The sequence below is a fragment of the Hemicordylus capensis genome, chromosome 3 (genome assembly GCF_027244095.1).
Source record: "Hemicordylus capensis ecotype Gifberg chromosome 3, rHemCap1.1.pri, whole genome shotgun sequence".
NCBI lineage: Eukaryota > Metazoa > Chordata > Lepidosauria > Squamata > Cordylidae > Hemicordylus > Hemicordylus capensis.
Window position 1 is genome coordinate 103866688 of NC_069659.1, and position 13516 is coordinate 103880203.

Consider the following 13516-nt stretch of genomic DNA (forward strand, 5'->3'; position numbering starts at 1 on the left):
TGTTTGTAAACTTTTCCTTAAATAAATCCTTGTAGTTCTTCAATGCTAAAGAACTGTCACAAGACCTCTCGCTTTGCTGCTTTATCACAAAACTGGTTTGGTTTTGCTTTGCTATTTGGGGACTGAACTGCCATTCTTCCCCTACAAGACCAGCCTGGGTCAGGCTGCTCCTGTGGAGCGCCAGGATAGCCTGGCTTTTTGACACAGATGTATACTGAGGTTAAACGAACCACAGGTTTCGTTTAACCTGTGGTTCGTTTAACCTCAGCAGGCGATTGTGTACACAATTGCTACTGAATCAACGCCACCCCCCATCTCATCCCACCACGATTTCCAACAGCAGCAGCTGTTGTGCTCATGGCGCAGGGCATCTTGGGTAGCAGAAGGGGTTGCTCCTCCTTCTCCCAGCCGTTGCCTTCACTGCGCCACTGTTCGTGTGGGCGTGTGGTGCATCAAAGACAAGAACGGCTGCTGCTCATCTGTCAGGAAGGCAGGTGAGCCCCTGCCTTCCCCACAGCCCCTCCAGAGCAGCAGCCAGGAGGTCGTGTATATGACCTCCATGTCTGAATAGAGTTTAGGTCTTTCACGAAACACATCTGAACCATTTCAAGGGACCTAACCCTGCTTTTTACACCAGCATCAATATTTATGTTCCTGAGTGTACATGAAAAGTAAAGCAAGACACATCAGAACACAAAAGTGGAGCAGGGCCAACGTTTAAGTACGCTGAGCTTATTTACAACAAACCTTTTAGCCTTTGGCAGAGGTTTTGTCGGAATTTAAGGAGTTAGTATAGGTATAAAACAACTGAGAAAGCAGTTCAGAAATATAGCAGTGACACAATATTGGCTGGGTTTGAACAGAACTACAAAACTCTGCTGTATAATGTGTGACCTGAATCACCAAGTAACTGGCATGTGAACCAACTAACTCCATTATCAGTATTTTATTGACATTCTTGGCTCTTTGTGTGCACCAAGGTGGTATGATTGAACTTAAAGAGATTAAATGAGACAAGAAGGAACAATTTTTCTTTCTCCTATCTGCTAAAGGAAGATTACAATACCTGTAAAAATAGCTAAATTCTTTCTCCCCCCCCCCAAAAAAAGAAAAAGTCAGCTTCATTTAAATGACAGATAAATGAAATAGGCATGCACTATTTGTGAACAGCATTTCAGTAGACATTACATACTTGGACTTTCAAATGGGTATAGTGAGGGAGCCATCCTACAAATTATGAACCTGAGTAGGTTAATCAGTTTAATCACAATAGGACCTAATTTTGGTGTTGCTACCACCTATTTGAATTCATCCTGGTAGGATACCTGCTATGACAAATCTAGCCTTCACCATTCTGTTCTGATTGCCTTCTCTCCTATTGGTAGATTTCAACTCCAAGGGCTTTGCTTCCTCACAAAGACGTCAAAATGCTTATTTGAAGGTGTATGCCTTGCTGAAGGGTGAAATATGGACAATAAATATGTGCATTGCCAAGAGGGGTGAATGTTTGCTGTAGATTCAGTTCATTAATTTTTATACAAAAGGGGAAAATCAGGCTTTGCAAAAAGAAAAAAAAATCACTACTCTCACAAGGCTGTTTTTGGAAAAGCACTAATATGTTGATTCTACTGGTAAAACCTTTTAGATTGTGAGCCCTTTGGGGATAGGTATCCATCTTATTTATTATTGGTTAAACACACTACCTTTTATGGAAAGCTATTACAGCTGGTTCATATAATATAAAATACCTTTCATGAATTAATATAGTGAAGAAAGTAAGTCTCTGAAGGCCCCATTCTCAGCATCTTCCTTTGTAATTATTTGTCTTCCTTTGTAATTATTTCTGAGATGTAAAGTGCTCTGTATTCTGATAGCCACAGGGAAAACAAGATGAAAATGACCTTTAAACAAACTCTTGTGTAGTTTTCATATCAGTCTTCAATAATGCATCTCCTTTTTGAATAAGCATTTAAAGATTCTTTCCCGTACTTGATTGAAGAAAGTCAATAATATATTTTCTGAGGGTTTTTAAAAAGAGCATTTTAGAAGAGATTTCTTGGCTACTTCTAAATGTATCTGCAATACATAAAACAAAGTGCCACAGCAAAAAGCATTTTGGATAAGCCAGAGTGAACTAAAGTGAAACAGATAATAAAACTTCTTAGTAGGAATAATCTAATTATTAAAACAGGATGACCAAACACATAACACCACTTTTTTCCTCTCAAGTGCCCTTTTTGTTGGCCAAAAGCAGCTCCAACCACGAATTAAAACGTTATGTTGTGTGTTGTTTCAGCTGAAAGTTTGCATTGTACTCTGGACATGTATTAAACCTCAGATCACAATCATGTTTCCACTGGTGATGGATATATCTGGTGATTACTATATTATGGCAGTTGGGCTGTTCTCATGACCTGGAATAGGATAGGGAAAGCCTCCAACCCAAATCCAGAAACCATTCATGCTCCTGATCGGCCTTCATGAGGATTCAGCAAGCAAGGTAGAAGGAGAGGAAAATTATCATCTGCTAACCTCCGCTAACTTGGCAAAGAGGCACCTTTTAAATATGGTGATTCTCTTTATTTAGCAGGGGGAGAGTAACTGGCCCTATCCACTCCCAGCACAGTACCTCCAGTGACTGTTGCTGGTGTCTATCTTATGTTTCTTTCTTGATTGTGAGCCCTTAGGGAACAGGGAGCTATCTTATTTATTTGTTTGTTTGTTTGTTATTTCTCTGTGTAAACCACCCTGAGCCATTTTTGGAAGGGCGGTATAGAAATTGAATGAATGAATGAATGAATCATCTGTGAGCTGGGTACAGAGGCAGGCAGCAACAGAGAACCAAGAACTTGTACCCAGCTCCAGAGTGTGGGTGGAGGGAAACCTCTCCCCATGCTTCCCACCTCCATACCCAGCTCACAAATAAACATTTTGTTGGAGATACGGCAACTTTGGTTTTTTGTTTGTTTGTTTGCATTGACTTATTTATTCAGAATATTTGACATCTGCCCTTCAATTGAATAGCTCTCAGGGCACACAAAACATATATCAGTGCCAGACTAAACAAGATGAATCTGCGGAACTGAATATTAAGAGCAGATGAAACCATTAAATTAAAAAATACAGATTATGTGTTCAAAACACTTTGTTCTCCTGGTAATCTTTTCAACAGGTTTGGAAGATAGTTCAGCATATTTTGCCCCATATTGCTGGTGTGGAGCCTGGGGGTGTCACAGTGGGATGAGAAAGAGGGATATGATAGCAAATGGGCTGGTCAAGCTGCTACCAAGAGATCAGTTCCAGATGCTTCGAGAGTAGATGGAAGTCATAGATCAGCACATGAAACAATGAGGAGTAATGTTGAAGTTGCAGCTCCTGATGGCATAGACTCTTAGAACCAGCAACAGGTACACTTGGGGTAGAGATAGAGAACAGGGGAATCTCCTCCTGTCTATGCTTTCTCTACTCTACATTTGTTAGACTGATAGTCTCAGGTTTCATTCTCCCACCTGGAGAGAGAGACTTTCTGAATCTAGCAAGCAGCTCCCTGATGGGTTTCCTCAAACTTCTTTATTTAAAACTTTAGCTCCATGACTCCAGATAATACGATACGATACGATACGATACAATACGATAAATCTTTATTGTCATTGTCCTGTACAGAACAACGAGATTGAAAGAATCTACAGCAACCTCTACAGGACCTAACAAGATATAACTAAATATATCCCAATATACCCCCCCCATATACCCATTGCTCTAAAAAACTCTAAAAAACTAAAAACAAAAACCCCATCAGAAACTGTATTTTGCTGCGTTCAGAGCTAACACCACTTTTGGATAGAAACTATTTCTCAAGCGGCTGGTCCTGGCTTTTATGACCCTGTACCTCCTTCTCGAAGGCAGAAGCTGGAAGAGATCATTTCCAGGGTGCGTGGGATCCTGCACTATCTCTACCGCTTTGTTAAAACTCCTGGTGGCATAAATTTGGTCTAAAGTGGGAAGAGTACACCCAATTATTCTCTCCGCAGTCTTAACAACCTTGGACAGCAATGCTCTTTCCCTGACTGTGCAACTCCCAAACCACACACAGATTCCATAGGTTAACACACTCTCTATGGTACAGCGGTAGAACATCAGCAGTAGATTATTTGAAAGACTATTCTTCCTGAGAGCCCTCAAGAAGTATAATCTCCGCTGTGCTCTCTTCACCAAATCTTTGGTGTTTGCTCCCCATGTCAGATCATCTCTCAACTCCATTCCCAGAAATCTAAACACCGAAACCCGTTCCACACAAATCCCTTCAATAATGAGTGGCTGAATGTCCCAATTGCATTTCCTAAAATCCACAATGATCTCCTTTGTTTTTTTTAAATTGAGGAATAAGTTATTCTCCCCACACCACTCTGTCAGCCGCTCCACTTTCTTCCTGTAGGCCGACTCCCCTTCTCCAGCAGTAATCAGACCAATCACAGTTGTGTCACCTGCAAACTTAATGATCTTATTGCTGGGGTAGTTGGGAACACAGTCATATGTGTAAAGCATGTACAAAAGTGGGCTCAACACGCACCCCTGCGGCGTCCCCGTATTTATACTGAGATCCGCCGAGACATGGGAACCCATCCTAACCCGTTGAGAACGATCTGATAAAAAGTCTAATATCCACCTACATAAACACGGTGGAAACCCCAGATCTAATAATTTGGGCACCAATCTATATGGAAGAATAGTATTAAATGCAGAGCTAAAGTCAACAAAAAGCAATCTTGCATAGCTCCCTTGTTTCTCCAGGTGGGTCAGGACGGTGTGTAGGGCCATAGCCACAGCATCCTCCATGGATCTCTTCTTCTTATATGCAAATTGACCGGAGTCAAGTCCAACCGGCAGACAAGCCATAATACGATTTTGCACCAATTTCTCAAAATATTTCATTATAATGGGTGTAAGCGCTACAGGACGAAAGTCATTCAGACTGTCTATGTTAGATTTTTTTGGTAGAGGTATAATGGTAGAGGATTTCAGGCAAGGTGGAACAGTAGCTTGGGCCAGAGATCGATTAAAAATCTTCATAAAAATTTCAGCCAGTTGTTCCGAGCAATAATATTAATTAGCAATGCTCTCTTTACCTGTGCACTTTCACTGCAGCTGGGGCAGATAAAGAAATCTACCCTCCAAGCTTTCTAACACATTTTTCTCCCTGACTGCCTTGCTTGTGGAATTCTCATGACGGACAATTGGGAGTACACATGGTTCCTGGAAAAGGGTAAAAGGCTTCTCCTTCCTGTTCCCAGTTGTGAGAACAAGCCTAGTTACTGATAACATATCGATCCTCATAATGATAACATTATGATCCAAGTTCAGAAAGCACTTCCATTTCAGCAAATGCTAGAGTTGTTTTTTAAAAAACAACTCTTCAGTGAACATATTCCCTATGATAACTCTTTTGTTTTAGAAAGGTGCTGTACCTGTATCTGATTCATTTTGACTAAAATTAGATTTGATATCTTCATATTTATGTATAAGTGCATCAAATTTCTTAATTTGACAAAGTACCAAGACTTTTGTTTTAAAAGTCAATCTCTGGTTATTCACATTCATAAATTTTATTGCACTTTTCCAAGTGGTGGCTGAAATGCCATGGTGCAGTGCCTTGTATGATCAGAGGTTCCCTGTTGCTGCAGCTTTAATAGATGGGCTTCCATGAATGCATGAGGCCAGTGTAATATAACATGCAGATCTGGCTACGGGACATACAAGTTCACAGTTCAATCCATTGCTGAAAGCTTCCACAGTAGCCTCATATGAATAATTATCCATTAGCTTGAGAATATGGGTCTGGAATATAATGAAAGAAGAAATCAAATATAGCTAACATTTATTTCTTTATTATTCCATAGCCAGCAATGAAGAAGCCACACTTGGATGGTTAACAAATACTATGAATAAATGAGGCTGTAAATGGGAAAATAACTCCTAATCACAATAGAGCAGATTTACAGATTTTGGTTGGGGAGTTTCTTTTCACAGATGGTTACTGTCTAAACTGTGAGATCTCTGAATAGTGTAATCACATATCACATTTCTGAGGATGAATCCACATTAACTGCACCTACAAAACATCTCTATCCTCTTAACAGCCATTTAGGCATTGGATATGATGTGCAGTGAAGCAGTTACCTCACTTCCAACTCCATAATGAGCTAATGAGCTCTGGCACCCAGAAAGGATAGATTAGTGCAGAGATTCATCATGAAGTCATCATCTACATGACTGTGCTGCTTTTGCCTATTGCCACAACTGATTACAGAAACTATCCTCTCATTTCTGGCAAATTCCCAGGGAATTCTTCGTTGATCAGCATGCATTAGTAGATGCACAGACTTAGGAGGAGGTTGCATGAATCACAATGTGACTTGCTTATAAGTGGGTATGATTATAATTGGGGCTTTTCTCTGAACTGGAAAGGGAAAGAGGACTAGATTTTCTTGTTTGAAAAGAATTTCTGCAGTTCACTGTAACTCTGTTAATGGAGCTGGATTTTATTTTATTTTTTAAACAAAAGGATTAATGTTACTTGTATAATGTGTTACTTGTATCCATACACATATGCTTCCCAGTGACCTCCATATACAAATGTTTACACTAACATTGCACATTATAATTGTGCCAGACAATTATAATGTGCAATTTTTGCCTCTAGCATATTCAGGCCATCTTTACATTCCTCTCTGTGACTGAACAGAGTGCCATGATAATAAGCTGCCATCCAGTTAGAAAAATTGGGCTGAATGAACCTAACCTAACCAACCTTCTCCCTATGTTTGGCTTTTTAAGTTCAGTATCATGGCCTAAGCACCCCCTTCTTACAGTCAGATCACTGAGGACAAACGCTTACATTTCACACCTGTAGGACTTGGATTGATGGTTGCGTGCTGGTGGTTTGTTTGTTGGTTTCTTTGTTCTTAAAGAGGGTCAAGAAAGGCACAAAACAAATTCACTTGCTATGAAGCTTGGTGAGTTTACAAGTATTTCTGATTTTGCCAGTTGTGCCTTGAAGCTGCCTGCTCTTCAGCTATTTGGCTTGCAAAATTTCCATGCACCCCTTTCAACATCTCTTCAGCAGAGGGTCTTTGAAGCCTGTGAACCAGCTTGTGAATGTGTAGCTATCTGCACAGGCAGGTGCAGCAGAACATCTATCTTTAAATAAGCACCTGAAGGCTTAAGAACACTCTCTACTCAACACACTCAGCTGAAATAACCTTTGCTCAAAAGCCCATGTCTTTGTTAGATAAAATCCCTTTTTTCTCCAAATAAATAACTCAGCACTGTCTGCAAACTAGTACCAACTCTCAGGCTTTTTCAGTGCCTTTCCACATTACACTCTCCTTCCAAGCCCATCTCCAACCACACAACTGTGAATGTGAATACTGAAGCAAATTTTGGCTAAATTGTCTAAAAGAAATGCTTGCTTTGGGGCTGATAACTATCTTTCTGGTGTTGAGTGAAAAGAAGGATTTTTTTGCCAGTATCTTAGGCCCAGAGTAAGAACTGGAAGTGCTATTGTTAAAGGTTCCAGACATGGAAAAACATATGTGCTCCCCTACAAAAAGACACAGAGAGGCTCTTCTCATGATCAGTGAGAAGAGCCTGGAGCGGGTTAGTGAGGAGCTTAGCCTGCTCTCCCCGCACACAAGCAGGCAGTCTGCTCCAGGCGGCCAAAGCAGCTGCCCACACGACTGGCGGCTCCGTTACAGAGCCAATAGGGGCTGGGAGGATCGGGGGCAATGCGGGCATACTGGAGAAACCCCCGAGCTGGGAGACTGCTTTTTAGCCTCCCAGTCGGGGGTCTACTCGGAAGTTACCAGGGCGCAGAGCCACACCATGGCAACACATGAGCACAACCTTGGCTAAGGGCAGGGGCAATTAAGCGGGTTACCCACTTGTAAACCACCCGGCTCTCCTAGCCTGATTTTTGCTGGTCGTGAGAATAGCCCCAGTGGCTATTCCCACAATCGTCCAGAAGTGGGCTAAGGGAGCCCAGCCAACTTTTGGGCGAATGTGTGCTGCAACAGGAGCTGTGTGGCTCCCAGCAGCTAGCCACATTAAATCCCCCTCCCCTTAAACGAGTTTAATGGAGCGAACACTCCGTTAACCTTGGTTTTTTGCTTGTGTGTCACTGCAGCATGTGGCGACACATGAGTAGATCCCTGACCGAGAGGTTGCAAGCAGCTTTCTGAGCTCGGGGGTCTCTCCAGGAGGGGCATCTTGGAACTTCCGAGGGCCGCGTGGCCCCCAATCTCCACAGCCCCCACCGGTTCCATGATGGAGCTGGCAGCCGTGTGGGTGGCTGATCCAGCCACCCAGATAAGAGGCAGTGGTCATCTGTGGGGAGGTAAGCACTTTCGGGCTTCCTCCCCACAGAAAGCAGTAGCCTCCTGCAACGATTGTGAGGATCACTTCATTATAAGGCTGTTCTCATACACAGGCAAACCAGGCAAATGAAGCCAAGCCCAGTCTTGCCTGTGCGTGAGAACTGCTGATATCGCGTCTGATACCAGTAGTGCCTCACTGGCAAACCCGCCAAGCCAGCCACCATTTTAAATGGGGTTAAGGGAGCTAGCACTCCCTTAGCCCCAGGGCTGTAGTATAGGGGGTTGCGTTAGGAAAGAGAGCCAGTATTTCTTGGCTTCTTTGGTTGTTCGGGTGGGCATGGCCATGGTGGTTGTCATGGAGAGCGCCTGCACTTCTAAATGTGCAACTACATCACTGCTTAGCCCCATTTGTTTGATTATCTGCCAGCGCTGGGAGACTGCGGGGCTCCTGGCCACCACTGGGGGAATCCCCATAATGCACCGCATACACATGTGGTGCATTATGGGAGTTCTAGGATTTGGGGCAATGAATCCCGGCCCATGGCCCTCTGCATTGCCTGAGGAGGCAGCTGCATGTCAGGGTGTGTGATCTCCATGCCCAGACCAACAGCAAGGATCATCTGTAGGGGAGGTAGGCTTTTTGAGACTTCCTCCCCGCCCCTTCCTGCCCTTTCTCACGGATTGTGAAAAAGGCTTCAATGTTTAAAGTCTGTATACTGTTACAGTTTGTGTTCTTATACTCTTTGTTACCTGTACTCTCTTAAACTAACCACTTCACATTATTCTCTCCTCCAACCCTGTCTCCAGCAAATTCTGACCCTTGAGACACCCTGCACCCCACAAAGTACATAGATTGGTCAGGAGTGCTAACGTCTGCTACATTCACCTCTGGATATCACAGGATTCAGAGATCAGCTAAATCGAACACTGACACAGGGTCCTACACGATCAGAGCATCCATCTGGCCTGTCCCTGGAGCCCCAGCACCTACCTATCGTCTCTTGCCTTGTATTTTGGTGAATGGGCTGTGAGAAGTATAGGCCAGTTCTGCAATTGATCCAAGACATGGAGCCAGCATGGTATGACCCATGTAACGTTAACAGTGAGAGCAGTGTTTCACAGCTCTGGCCTTAAAGATAGGGAGTCTGCACTGAAAGGGTTGTGTTGTGTCTAAGTTACTGTTGTTAGGTGTTTAAGTTCTATTTATCCAATTATCAAATTGAATAAACATCAAAATTTGATATGAAAAATAACAGTTATCAAAATTTTATTCCAAAAATTCTGTCTTTCAAATGGGGATAGTTCTGTGGTGTTTGTACTTCTCAGGTACCAAATGGGATCTAGGATTATCCAGCAGTAGAAGAAGTAGGTCTGAAGTGAAAGCCTCTTGGTATCATGCTCGTTATCCTTATTGTCAAAAAGCACCTCTTTGTCAGTGTGCTTTCAACTTCCCCCCTTGAAACTGTATCTATATATTTTTTTGTCCAAGCCCTGGCATCTAGAGGTGAGCAAAAGCCGTTAGATCATATTTTATAAAAGGCGTATCTTCACGAATCACGAAGCTGGTCCCCAAGGCATAACTGAAGGAACCTCTCAAGCCTTGGGGGACAAGAAGCACAGACCTTGATTTTAGGTGCAGCCTCTGAGCTTGTCTCCCCTAACTGATTGGGCTAAAGCTTAGGCACAGCTCTTTTAACCCTCCCTGTAAGTCCTTCCCACAATTCATGTGAAGGGTAAGATCCCTGAACCTTACCATGATCCATATGAAGGGTAAGATCCCTAACCATGATCCCTAACCATCCCTAATCATGATCCATAACCATGATGCATATGAAGGGTAAGATCCCTGCACCCTGACCTCATCATCCCCGCACCCTTGGGGTGGGGTTTCAGGAAACGTTTGTGCAGACAAAGGGGGCTGGCAGCAAATAACCAAGTTAGGTTAATTTCTGGTGCAGCATGCAAAGCAGAAAATGGGGCAGGTTGAGGCAGGTGCATATGAAGATCAGGCCAAAGTCAAGTTCCCAAATGGCAGTCAAGTCTGCAGAAAAGAGACGAGTCAGGAAAAAACACTATATAGGACTTATTGGTTCTCCAGTTTGCCAGGTCTGGCTGGGCTAATAATAGGTCTGGCTGGGCTTATGAGCGGTACTCTCAGTGCCCATGAACTGGGTGACTTTTGCAGTGCAATAACTTCTTTGGCCTGAGAGTTGCCCCAGTGATATAAAGTAAAGTAAAGTTGTGCTGTCAAGTCAGTGTCGACTCCTGGTGACCACAGAGCCATGTGGTTTTCTTTGGGAGAATACAGGAGAGGTTTAGTATTGCCATCTCCCGTGCAGTATGAAAGAAATTATGACTTTCAGAATCTTTCTATATCACTGCTGCCCGATATAGGTGTTTCCCAGTGATCTGGTCCCAGCTACAGGAGGCTGTGGTTTGAGACCTGCATACGCAGCACTTTACACCTCCCTACAGTTACATGAAGGTAGCAGCTGATACAAGAGATGTCTCTGCCAGCACCCATCAAAAGTTGTTCCTACTTTGTATCTGTTACCTTGTGTCCCTACTCAGTAAGGTCATGGAGCTCCCCTTCCCTTTGGCTGCCATTCAGTGGCAATGAACTCTTAATGTCTCCTACCCCATGCCTTACTAGACACATCAGTTATTTTGATGTCTCTGAGTTGCTGATTTGGCAACCCTCAGGTTCGAAGTAGAAAATGCATTACCAATTTAAGCTTTTCCTCAGTGTTTTCATTCTGTGCCTAAAACAATACATGTTCCATGTTAATACATGTTCCAAATGAGAATCTAAGGAGATAGTATTTGATCACTCACTAGGGGCAGGATGGTAAGAGGCAGTATTGCAGAGAAAACTTTGCTTAAATAGACAGAAGTTGTAAATCACAAACTATTTACTACAGTATCTATGCACTTGCTTCAATAGATTTCCTACAGTACAACTGACTTGGATGTTTGTTTTTTAAAAAAACAGTTCAGAAAATATCTTAAGGTCATTCACATGACCTTAGGGGCTGGAGCTGGGGCTGGGGAGGGCTGGTGGGAAGGCCGGATTCTATCTACCATTCCCCAAACAATCCAGGTCCTGAAGAGGGCTCTGCCACCTAGATGGCTTTAAGAGGGGTTTGGATAACTTCATGGAGGAGAGCTCTATCAACAGCTACTAGTCAGAGGGCTGTGGGCCACCTCCAGCCTCAAAGGCAGGATGCCTCTGAGTACCAGTTGCAGGGGAGTAACAGCAAGAGAGAGGGCATGCTCTCAGTTCCTTCCTGTAGGCTTCCAGTGGCATCTGGTGGGCCACTGTATGAAACAGTATGCTGGACTAGATGGGCCTTGGGCCTGATCCAGCAGGGCTGCTCTTATGTTCTTATGTTCATGTGCTCCCATGAGTGGTGGGGAGATGAGTGGCATGCCAAAGGAGAGGTGGAGGAAAGGAGATCAGCCACCAAATATCCCACAGTGCACAGTGGACTGGAATATCTACCAGCTTTGAGGCCACTCTCCCTCCACCCCACGGCTCTATGGTATGTATGGCTGCCAGCAGTCCGAAAGGAGATGCCAGTAGCTGAAGTGCCAGCAGCTCAAGTGCATGGGTATGAGGTGTGCTTCCTACCTCAGTTTCAGCCTGGGTACAAAAGTTGGGCTACATGAGGGAGAAGCGCCAGGATCAGGAGTAATCCCGACGCTTCTCACAACCAGCCTATCAGGATTAGCACTGTCCTATCTGGGTAGGACTGATCATGAGAACAACCTCTCTGCTTAATATTTTAACTTACATATCAAAGCAGATGACCCAACAATAGAAAATAGCTGGCAGTTGGGATTCTCAACACATAGGATTCTACTGAAAGCAAGGCATCTCATTCAACTAAACATTTATCACTGGATTACTCTAACTGCTGTTTTATAAGGTTTGCCTTATGTTTCTAATGAGTAATATTTTCTTAAAATATAAGCATGTATACTGTATACTGCTTACAAGTGGTGCTGACACAGAGATTTGGAAATTTATTCCTTACTTTGATATATCTGCATGTATTACAGGAGCATGGCTTGGAAGGTTAGGCCATTTTTCATTATGCCCAAGATATGAAATTTAAGATGTTAATAGTTGGAAAACATCATTTGAAAAATATACACCTTTAATCACTTCTGGATTTGGCTTGAACATGTGGAATTTTAAATGAAAAGCTTGTCTGTTTTCTTTGGGCAGATCTTATTTTCAGTTTTGCTTTCCCCCCTGTATCTGTCATACAGGAAATTTGATTTGTGTATGAGCCTGGATTCTCTGATTTATTTATGCTATTCTCCAAATGTGTAGCTGCGTATCATCAGTACTCATCTTCCTCAACTGTCATAGCCTTTCTAGAAAATGTCTTATGGCTAACTCTTGGCGCTGTACTTTCTGGCAGGAGGCATTGCAGTTTCACAGGATAGGCCGCTACACTTAAAAAGAAGTTGGGGGAGGGGGGGGAGACTCAGGACTTCTATTTATATATCTATATGGAATTGCAGCATGGATACTGGCTTTATTTTTATTGAGCTGAAGAGGATGCTCACATGAAGCTCAACAAGAAACCAAGGAAATACCTTTGAAATGCTTGCTTTCTCCAATATGCATGACCTGCTAATGAAGTGCCACTTTTCTCTCCTAATCTGACCTTTTATTAGTAACAGATCAGAACATTATCCAAGCACATCTCATAATCTAGATCCAGAAATCTTTCACTATGCTCGCCTCAGTACAAGGCAAGCATTACAACCACTTCCCTCTCTCTCTCACACACACACACTTGGAATAAAGTCTGGATTGGAAAGTAGTTTATGATTTCCCTTCACCTATGCTTCTCTCCTTCTTGCCTTCTAGCAAACCACCACCAAAGACCAAACTTCTACCCCACCCCACACACCCTTCTCCCTCTCCTACAGGAGTTCTAGACCACTATCAGCCTTTCTAGGAACTCCATCCTTATAGTTCTGTATGATAGTTCACATTCTGGTACAATTTTTCAAACACTCTTGCAGCCTCTATAGGAACTCCAGTACTTTTATGGTAGTTTCTTCTTCCAATGTGTTTTATTGAGCAAGTATTTCTTTGCTTATTATTATTACTAATTTGATTAAAG

General features: G+C 42.9%; 1 long non-coding RNA gene across 1 annotated transcript in view; it reads right to left on the minus strand.

Annotated features, from left to right (window-relative positions):
• Positions 1-931: 931 nt before the first annotated feature.
• LOC128352321 (uncharacterized) overlaps positions 932-13516 on the minus strand; it is a 29359-nt gene continuing 16774 nt past the window's right edge. The window contains exon 2 of the long non-coding RNA XR_008320321.1: positions 932-2018. This is a non-coding gene — a long non-coding RNA (uncharacterized LOC128352321). The remainder of the gene's footprint in view (positions 2019-13516) is intronic.